Source organism: Melanerpes formicivorus, unplaced genomic scaffold (genome assembly GCF_026170545.1).
Source record: "Melanerpes formicivorus ecotype bairdi unplaced genomic scaffold, bMelFor1.0.p_v2 SCAF_16, whole genome shotgun sequence".
NCBI lineage: Eukaryota > Metazoa > Chordata > Aves > Piciformes > Picidae > Melanerpes > Melanerpes formicivorus.
In genome coordinates this window covers 7,603,904-7,614,732 of record NW_027142368.1, presented here as the reverse complement: position 1 = coordinate 7,614,732, position 10,829 = coordinate 7,603,904, and the positions used below count along the sequence as shown (strand labels likewise).

At 37.5% G+C, this 10,829-nt stretch overlaps 1 long non-coding RNA gene across 1 annotated transcript; it reads left to right on the top strand.

The window, feature by feature from the left end:
- The first annotated feature begins 4,303 nt into the window (after window positions 1-4,303).
- Window positions 4,304-10,413, top strand: LOC137446199 (uncharacterized). Its single transcript, XR_010988580.1, has 3 exons — window positions 4,304-4,403; window positions 4,928-5,007; window positions 10,376-10,413. It is a non-coding gene; the product is annotated as an uncharacterized lncRNA (long non-coding RNA).
- Window positions 10,414-10,829: the final 416 nt, after the last annotated feature.

Below are 10,829 nucleotides of genomic sequence, written 5' to 3'. Positions count from 1 at the left end.
TCCCGATCAGATCCGACACCTTCCTTCTGCTGACTTTTGGAACAAGTTTAAAACGAAGAGGGTGGCGGGAGCTGCTTGACATCCCCCTTAGGTATTTTGCTTTACATTTCAACGACAGTTTTCAAAAGATGTTTTGAGCTCCGAGGATTCGCGGTAGCATATGCTGCATCTGGCCGGCCAGCACTGCCCACTCTCCCTGATTGTTTCCTTCCAACATTTTTATAAAGAATGTCAGACACCGGCATCACTGTGTTTGCCTCCCCCAGTTTCCACAGTATTTGTCCTCTTCATGCTGCACCCCAAGCATTTCATGGGCAGCACTTGTGCCAAGAGAGTACTGACCAGTAAGTCTCATTTTATTTTGGATCTTGGGTGAGAGGTAATAGTGACTAAAATATTTCTACAGAAAGTGTTTAAATCCTGGAAGTGCACAATTACAGCAACCACCAATGTAAAAGTCAGTGTTAATGACAGCCTATGTCAGTTTCAGACAGCTCTGAATGTTAGCAGAGATGCAGTAAAGAGCTGTGGAGATGGGAAGGCCTCTATGACTACAGAAGGGAGCCATTCTCTCAATCATACTTCTGTTCAATGCCCTGGATGGTTTTATTGTGGATCCAACATAAATCTTAGTTTATTGGTACAATAGTTTGATTTTTTTAAAAATGTAGTCCTCTTGGACTCTACAGTTTAGCTAACAGAGAATGTTAGGAATGGCCTGGAATGCATTAGTAGTTTTAGTGTGTTCCATCATGTTGCAGGAAGTATGGCACATGAAACAATCTTGTACTTGCAGAGAAATGGTTAAGGCAACATCCTCCTCATTTCCACCTCGCTTTTGCACTTAGGTGTCCAGTTCACCCATTGCCTAAGTATCACTTCTTGTGCTAGAAATAGGAAAGTTGCAGATAAAGAAGGGAAAATTGTCATAGATGGTAGTGCACCTAAAACTTACAATTTGTAATGATTAATCTTTATCTTCTTGGATCAGTCTTGAATGCCTACGCAAAAGGATTTAGCTACATGGTAAATTTTGGGGGTGTATATTTATTCCAATATTCTTGTGTTACTATAAACCCCTAAGTCTGTACTCCTGCTACCCCTGTACTTTTTTTTGATTCACAGTTAAGTCATAGTAGAGCATCCAGCCAACATGAGAGTAGGTACTGCTTGATTTTTCTTTCAGCAGGATTTGAAAATACCTACACTTGTATAACTATACTGGCATACAGCCTGAAGTACTTTAATTAGCTATACTGAAAATGTTAAACATAGATTATCTCCCACCAAAGTAGGTGGAAATATGCCCATCTATTTCAATGGGATTTACACTCTTGTCTTAAACAGAAGTATTAAGGTTCAGAAAGAGCTTGTAGTATTAATCATCTTTTCTGGTAGTTTTTATTTTGTATGATTAAAGCAACAGCAACAGCCACAAAAAATTAAAAACATAAAAATTCTGCATTTAATGTAAAAATCATTGTAATCTGATTATCTCTACTGCATCCTTACAGCAGGCAAAAAGCCACATCTGGTTTGTTCTGTTTAAAAGCTTGATTCTTTAGGACAGAGGATTAACTGTAAATAGTATGCTCTCTTGTTGGACAGGTGTAAAGTCTTGTTTAAAATTATATTAGGTAAAAGATGTCAGAAAATATGTTTTGGACTGTAACATATTTTCACAGCTAAGGTGCATCTAAAGAGCATCCCTTCTTGAACACATATATTCCACAAGAAGCAACCACTACATTACACAAAAACACATCTGGTCTTTTTTCCAAGATAAAATTTATTCTTAGACATCAAATTATTAATTTAGAGAGGATATAATAAGATGGAATCATTTTATCTAGAAATATAGGAAAAACATATCCTAGAGATATTACATAAAAAAGGATTTGTAAGACTTCATTCATCCTCACTACAAGATCCTTAAGATAGACTTGAGACAAAAATGGGCCCCTGTCATGGTGAATGCACTCTTGTCAAAGGCAGACATCTTCTGAACTAGTGATTTTGGAGAATAGAAGCCACATTCTGGTTGGATGTGTTTTGAGACAAAAGACCATGTTCCTGAAAGCAGCAGGGGAGGGAGTTGTGCATGTTTGATTTATTTTTTCCCACACATTGTTTATTCATTTAAAAGCAGTATATTATGTTCTGTTTTCTGTGTTTCAAACATCTGTTATTTTGTATGGTCATTTACCAAGTAATTAATAGAGTTCTTTTCCCTTTCCAACCATTGTACTGTGAATAATCAATCAATTAGCTGCAGGGGAAAAAAAAAAAAAGAAAAGAATAGCAAAATGTCTGGCTAATGTACAACCTCTAATATGAAAAGAAAAGGCAGCCTTCTGAAGTATGTAAGTAGAAACATCAAACATGTGCACAATAAAGACAAAATCTATCACCAGCAGGCAAAAATTCCAGAAACTGAAACCCTGAATCTCTGCTGAAGGGGAAAGGCAAGCATGAGAGAGGAAGAGCAGACTTTAAAGAGGGAATTAACACTAGTGAAGCTGCAATTTCTAGCATTTCAAAGCTATACATGTCTCAGCGATTCATGTGAATTTCCCTGCAGACGCTGGACCATATGGCTGGGGTGAGGCCAGGAAGGCTGCTCAGACTGATACTGCCAAGTGATTGCCCTGCTGCCAGACTGGCATTATCACCCACAGAGCAATTTCCCCTTTACTCTGCTCACTCCCTGCAGTGCTCTTTTCCCTCCTTCTCTGGGTATGCAGGACATCTACATCAATGTATCCACTTGCAGTGTTTAGCCCATTATGATTTTGCCATATGGTCAGTGGAGGATCATAGCTGATGTCCTGTGAGAGACTGTGTTGTGCCAAAGAGTCCCTACTAACATCAGCATGAAAGGCCAAGTATGACAGTAGCCAAGGGCTATTCAGTACAGCTGTCTGACAAAGTAGAATAACAAGTGACAAAAGTGAATACTTACAGTCTACAGTGAATTCATCTTTCAATGCTATAGTCTTGAAAAATATTGTTTAGCCTGTCAGCAGTTAAATTCCCTGGTGAAACTGGCTGCTTTATTAGTACAATATCAGCTAGGGAGTCCCATGGGATAGATACTCTCCAGACAGATCAAGATCTGATAACAATATTGATTGTCTACTCTTTTTACTGGTCATTTGTTTTATCAGATTTCTGGGACTTACAAAATTCTTGAGTTGTAGTAAAAATGTTTTTCTACTTACATGTGGTTTTATAGTATGGAAACTTGTAAATGTAAGGACTGAGAAACTGTAAATATAAAAATGCGGAGAGTTATTTTCTGGGTCAGCTCAGTGTTTAACTTTTTGATTTTTTTTAAAGGTTAAACATGTACAGTTTTTAAGATCAGTCAGATCTAGGAGCTTTAGGAAAGGTTTAGGAAAGAAATAAGGATTTCAAAGCAATTAGAGCAGAATGATTATCGTTTCGTCAGGTCTTGCTCAAGTAAATAGGTGTTAAAGACACTGAAATGCTAAGCTATGTTTGGGAGAAATGTGACTGCAATGAGAAGAATAGCAACAGAGTTTTCCTGAAAAATGCAATACTTTTGGAAATACTCTTACTATAGTTTAACTCACTCTGTAAATTGATTAAAACAAAGCAGTAAGACCTTGTTTTAAAAGTTCAGGAATATGACATACAGACTAGATTATTAACAGTTATTGTATTTAACTTTATGCCTTGTCAGAACCAGAGTAACAGTCAGGTGTAGGTGAACACTAGATAGTATTTAACAGATTGAAGAAGAGATTTCTGGTTTGCTTAATTATATTTTCTTGCTGAAGAGAGAGACATACATGAGCTTTATCTTCACAGCTGCAGAGCTTTAAGTGGAGCTCTATCATCCCCTTCTCATGGATGATGGCAAAATTTTCTAGAAGTTAGGTTATCACATGCCAAGGACTTCTGAAATATCCACCTATCAGCATAAAAAATCCTAGACAGCCTTTTCAAATGCATTCATCATGTGGCAGCTGTACTTTACTCAGGAAAAATAGAATTAGGCACATACAAATACTGATCTGTTTTAATTACACAATATGTAGCAAGATAGCTGCTATACATCTGAAATATGAACAAGCTTTGATCTCTCTTCTTCTTTTTTTTTTTTTTTTTCCTTTGTGGACTATATTTTTCTTTTAAGGTGCTCCAGGTTTTAACTGGTGAAGAACTAGCTGATCGACAGTGCTTATGTTTTTAGTGTGCCTTGTACTGAGTCAGTTACTCATGATCAGAGTGGATGGAGCAGTGAGTCACCTACCAGACGTTATTAGTGCTGTGACAAGAAGAAACCAGATGAAGCCTCCAAAATATATCTGCTTTCCAAACCACAGAAATACAACCTACTGAATTTACTTTGACTAACAGGCAAACTGCAAAGCCTGGTAAGGACTCCTCTACAATCACAAGTGCAAATTATGTACATAGGTAAATGGCTGTGTTCTTGTACATATCCTACACACTTTAAATGCCACTCCAAGCAGTTGCATTCATTTAAAAATAATGAGCTGTGGCAATAAAGTTCTGAAAGTTACAAGAAAGTATTTATTTATATTTGTAATGCATAAGCCCATGGCAGTGAGCTTTTTGCTGCTCCAATGTACTGTCCATATGCATTCAGATGTGTAGATGTGGCACTTAGGGGCGTGGTTTAGTAGCGGTGGACTCAACACTCTTAAATGTCTTTTCCAACCCAAACGATTCTATACAATCAAATTACCCTTGAAAACTTCTTCATGCCAGGTTGGTGTAGCTATCTAGGAAGTGCAGTATTGTCTGGTGTATGAAAATGTCAAGTTTTTTTACAGAAGTATGCACGTTTTTTTTGGAGAAGGGAGAGGATGCCAACTGACAGTTCATAGCTACACACATTCTCATGAGGACTGTCATAGTATTTCATTTTTTTCAGACTTGGTGATCAAGAAAACTGGAAATGAAGAACCTCTATGTCCTGATGGTCTGATGCTTTTTACAGTGTATTTCAGATCAGTAAGTAATGGTTTAAAGTTCTTAATGATTCATATGAAAGGAATCAGTGTTTCCACTCAGTTTACAGTAGATAGATAGTTGATAGCTTTGTTGATACTATTTTCAAAAGGCAAGAGGGTTGGGTATGAACATTTATGACATCAGGAGAAATGCAAAACTATATACTGAAACAGTTTTTGAAAATCAGGTATAATTGATTAAATTAAAAAGGTAAATTGTCTTCTGTAATGCATATAGCCTTTCTCTATTAAATTTCCACTCTCTCTACATAGCACAGGTGAGCGTCAATACTCAGTTTATCTAGGTTGGGATGTCGTTGAAACTTAGTTTAATGTAATTGTCTTTATAAAATAAAGGACAATGCAAACAATGGGGTAAAGCCTTTTAAGAAATTTAGTCATTCCTGTGTTCAAATTTTCCTTTTCCTATTCTAAATATAACTTATTAACATAATTCCCCTGTGCCTGTGTATCTAACACCACCAAGCATTATGGTTTATTTATTTCACAGAAGGCAGAACAGAATTTAAGCTAAAAATGGGCTTTATACTTTATTTTCACAGATTCTATCAGATTTATCATTATTTATATCCATGTAAGAGGAACAGCTCTAATAGTTCCATTTTTAAAATTGTCTGCCATTCAGAATTAGGGTATTTTGTGCACCTTCCTATGACGGAACTGAAATTTAAGTAGTACTCCTTCAAGGATGGACTTTGCTTCCTTTGTTTTGCTTTTTTTTTAACTGTTTCATACCATACAATTTTTAATGGTTGTTATGGTGTGAGTACGTTTATGTGTTAAATAGTAGAAAACAGAAACCCCACAATAAAGGTTAGCCCTTCACAGCTGGCTGCTTCCCTAAGGCTTCAAAAACACATCTTCATCTGGAGAGATCTGACTTCTTAAATTCATAAATTAAAGATTCTCTAATGCATTTGCTCAGACTAGGACTAGCCAGTATTCTCAGCTGACTCTGTATCTTCAGAGTTGGTAGTGCAAGCACAAAGTTGTTGATATATTGATATTTATCTTGCATATGGTCCTTGTTAAAGTACACAGGAAAAACACATTGAAAGCTTCAGAGCAAAGAGGCAAATAGGTACTCTTTCCATCTTGCCTTACTTGAGTTTATGAATCATTATATGATCCATTTTTTTTTCATGGGTATGGTGGTGGTTTTTTTTTCCTTCAGCACACTGTTTCCCTACATCATCTGCTGTTCAAGGTTGTTGTAGAAGTCAACAGAACAAAGATTCCTCTGTGGAAACTGGTTCATTCAATTTCTTTTGCAGTTTTCCTTTTCTGATGAGAAATGTTCACCACTGACTCAAGTTCTCAAATTTGAGGACACAGAAAGGGCATTGGGGAAAGAAAAAGTGATAGAGCCTGATAGCCCCCTCACAGAATTAGGACTTGAGAGCCACCTTCCCTGTATCCCCGTCCCTTCTCCTACTGCACCAACCACTTGCTTGCTGCCCTGCAGCATTTCAATTGCTGCTCATCCCCAAGCATGGGAGACATCTCAGTGAGATTACATTAAAAAGGGGCAGTTGGGAGAAGGCAACAGTTCTGTCATTACTGGCCCCAGCTTCCCTGCAAAAACAGCAACAAATAATTGCAGGAGCTGGCAATGATCACATAAATATTCTGAGATAAGATAAAAGAACTCCAATCAGCATGTGTACTCAGCTGCTGTTTTCTAGTTTTTTTTTCTCAGACACTTACTTGAATTCCTATTGATATATGAAAGGGAAAGTTAATAATCCATATGGAATATAATTTGAAAAAAATGTACTGCATATCCCTGTGTAAATTCACATTATCTGCAAGCTGCTGGGGCTATTATTTAGCTTTAATACAAAATTATTATGCACACAAAATATTTTTAGTTGCTTGTTGTTTTTTTAAAGTCAGGATATTTTGGAATGTGAAGTCATGGACTGCAATATCTCTCACAGGGTTTGAAACTAATTTCTATTGTTTACATAACAAAACATAAACCTACTAACATAACAGAATTTGTCTGGGGCACCTATATATGGAAATGTTTTAACAAGGACCTTGCTTTTTAAAATATTAAACAATTCTGTGTACTTCAGTACAAGGAGTATTCTGATCGTCGTGGAGGCCTCAATCCTATGATATTTATGAATCAGAAAGGATCTGTGAGCAGAGGCAATGACCCAAGTATGAAAATTACAGCAAGAGCTTTGTTTTGCATGTTACTTTCCAGTACTTAAATACAACTGGACCAGAGTGGTACTGTGGAGTGGAAATAATTTTTTGTGGTCACATTTTTCTGAACAGGAGCTGTCAGCCCTTTACAAAAAACAAAAAATAAATCTAGGTGACATTAACATCACAATGACCCAAAGAAAAGGTGAAAATGCTAGAAGGGTGGCATATGAATACCAGTGGCAACAAGAATTGCTGCGAGCAGTACCATGAAAGAACTGGGATGAGACCTCCCAGAATATGAAGGTTGTTGTTCTCCATAAAATGCTGTTGAAACCAATCACCAGAAATCACTAAATGGAGTGGTTTTACGAAGAGCAGATGGTGCAACACTGCAGCTGAAGGGAATGGCAATGGGGACCCCAAGGCAGTTCCAGTGGACAAGGAGTGATTTGCTATTGTTGCCAGGTGCCATAAATGTTATCAGTAAATGTGTGTCTGCACAGCAACAGTTGAAGAGGATCATAGACTGTTAAAAAGCATTACTGACAAGCATTTAGCTTTTGCACTTAGTCTGAAAGTTACAAAAATATCACTTGCCAGGAAGCTGCAAGCCCTGAGGATGTTTTCCTGTTGCTGATCTACTGTGCAAGGGTAAGAAAGGAAAGAATAGTTGGAAGAAGTTTGTGTTATGTCACCATGTTTATAGCTTTGAAACAGGCTGTCAGAAAGAATGATGTGACTCAGATTTAAACAAAATAAAACCAATAAAATCACAGTGTCTGCAGAAAAGCAACGTGTTCACTAGCCATAAAGAACAACTGCAATTAAAAGTACTAACTGTAGAAAGATAGCAATTGTTGAAAGAAAACAATCTAGAGAGTATTCAACTAAAATTCATCAAGAACTCCTCAAAAGTATTAAGGATGGCTGTTTTATGTGGTCTTATGAGAGACAGGAAGAAACACCCATAATTTCCCCCAAATGAATGAATAGATAAAAGAAATTACTGTTGTGCAAACAAAGAATCTGGAGGAACTGAGGGAACATCAATGATGTGTCCAACAGAGCCAGGCAATCAATTACTGTTTTGAACAGACATATAAGTAACAGTCACATTTTAAAATAAAATAATGAATCCACATGATTGTCAGCCTGCAGCAAAATAAGTCATGGTAACCTTCTAGATGATGCTCTGATGAGATGAGATAATGAGTGCAGAGCAGATGTGAGACAACTGCAGAGACAGTGCAATGAAGGACTCATCTGCACTGTGGGTTTGCCCTGGGTGAGCAAATAATTTACTGGGCTTGTGACTCAAATCACATTCTTTTCACCTATGAAGCCCTTCAATATTTGAATAATGTGACTTCTCTGGCTTTTGGAAGTGTGTTAGTCTTCCAGGAACATAGTTTTTATTTCATCACCTTTGAGTGTCTTTCTGCAAATAGGTTACAGGTCATATCCTTGTCCCTTATGGAGAATATAATTTGCTGAGGATCTTTGGCTTGTTTGGGTTTTGGTAATGAGACTTCTGTTTTATTTGTGTCATGAAATAACGTCTTGCTGTAGGTACTTAGTGAAGCAACAATAAAGCAAATGCCCCAGAATTCTTTTCAGAACAAGGAGTCCACTGAGCATGCAAAAAATCTTGCTCCTGTTTACAGCAATGTTTATACTTTTGCACAGTTCAAGGGAACTGCCTTGTGATTTGTGAGTTGAGTTTTCAAATTTTTTTCTGGACTCACACAGCCTAAGGCAGGCAGCCCTGTGGCCAGGAGCTGACTAGGAAGATGTTACTGTTACATAGCTGGAACAGAAGATTTGTACTTCAGCTTGTATCTTTCACAGGACTGCATCCTTCCTTACATCTCCGACAGACAAATACTTTCACAGTATTATTGATCTGTTAAGTTTTGCAAAAACAAGGCACAATTTCTGATCATGATGTATTCTTCATCCCTTCTATGATACAAATGTGGCAAGGGACAGCCACATCTTGTGTATTATTTCCCAGAAGACTGCAGCATTGGCATCATTCAGGGCAAAAGAGAGGCTAGTAATCCACCTATCTCAAGGTTCTAATATACTCTAGTAAAATTATACACTACACAAAGCACCCCTCAGATTTGACTTTTTAACATGTGTGTATTTCTTTCCAGCGTAATTCACACAAATGGTTGGATTTGTATGTATCTGCTCCATGCACATGCATCTGTGTCAGCCTTTGAAGGAAAAAGATTTCACCCTAAATTATCTGCTTTTGCATCTGTGTTATATTTAGTCCATTCTGATTTTGTTTTTAGCAATGACCACTCTCATGTTTTTCTCCAGGTCCTGCATAGAGATGTTTCCGTGGACTGTTCTGTGATGCCTATGTGTGTTTGTGTTGAATAAGCTCTGCTTGCTTTCTCTTGTCTGCTCCACCTGGAGCCTGTAGACACAAAAAAACATGCCATTAAGCTATAAGCCATAACAATTAGTGTAGCACACTTACATTACTCTCCTAATTAATTTCCTCTGGTGTGGCATCTAAATCTTTATTCAAAGTATTTTGAAGTTGATGTGAAAACTAAGAAACATGAAAACTCTTGTTGCTGATTTCAGTTATGACCTGCCTGTTTTTTCATTTGGTATTCCTTTTCAAGGCTTTGGCTGGCATGGACATATGTCACTGAAAGTAGGGTAGGAGGGGTGGGCTGAAGACTCAGCAGGGGTGCACACTGAGCTCATTCCTGAACCTAAGCCTGGGTCAGAACTGGGTCTGACTGATCTGATCTGTATCTCCACAGCTATTCTGCTGATGGGGTTGGCTTTTAAATGACAATCAAAACAGTTGTTGTAGGTTCTGTGCTTGCTTGATAAAAACTATTTCCCACCCTGTGCTGGGAATGATGTGGAAGCATGAAGATGTGTTTGTGTGGTAAGGAACTCTGAAAATGAAAATTGCTGTTGAGCAACACACACCATGATACTTGCTAGCACTTTCATAAAAAAAAAGAGTCATACTTGCACTGTGGAAAACCACAAAGCTGTAACACAAGTATTTTGTATTGACTAAGATTTTGTGGTAAATGGCAGTGAGTTAAAAAATTAATCATTAGAAATTACTGTCTTTACTGTTGTCTTCAATTGACTTAATATGCTGGTTAGCGCTAGATTCTCAGCTGCTTGTGCATCACTCTTTTCAGCTCTATAGGGATGGACAACGAAAGTATTTAATCTGAGGGCCTCTGTGAACTCTGTCAAACTGCACGACTGAACTCCCTGATGCCTGAGGGTGTCTGATGGCTGAATGTCTGCAGCAAGCATGAACTCATCATTGTTTTACTGTAAAGACAGCCGAACTCTGTCCCTGGTACCACCATCCTGCCTTTCCCAAGGTACTAACCTTTTTTTCTTCTGTCACAGCTACTGGACTGTGATTAAAAAGTTCTGTCTTGTCATTTATATCTACTACTGTTTACCTACTTCATTGCCAGCTTTCACCAATGGTATTTCAGTCTTTGGAAGGTTTTCAGTTTACAGATTGGAGAAAGGATCTCAATGATGCATATGCATAAAGTTAATTTAGGCTTTTTTAAAAACACCATGTAAATATCAAGAACAACTTTTTAAACAGGATTTGTGAATGTTTTCTGGGAA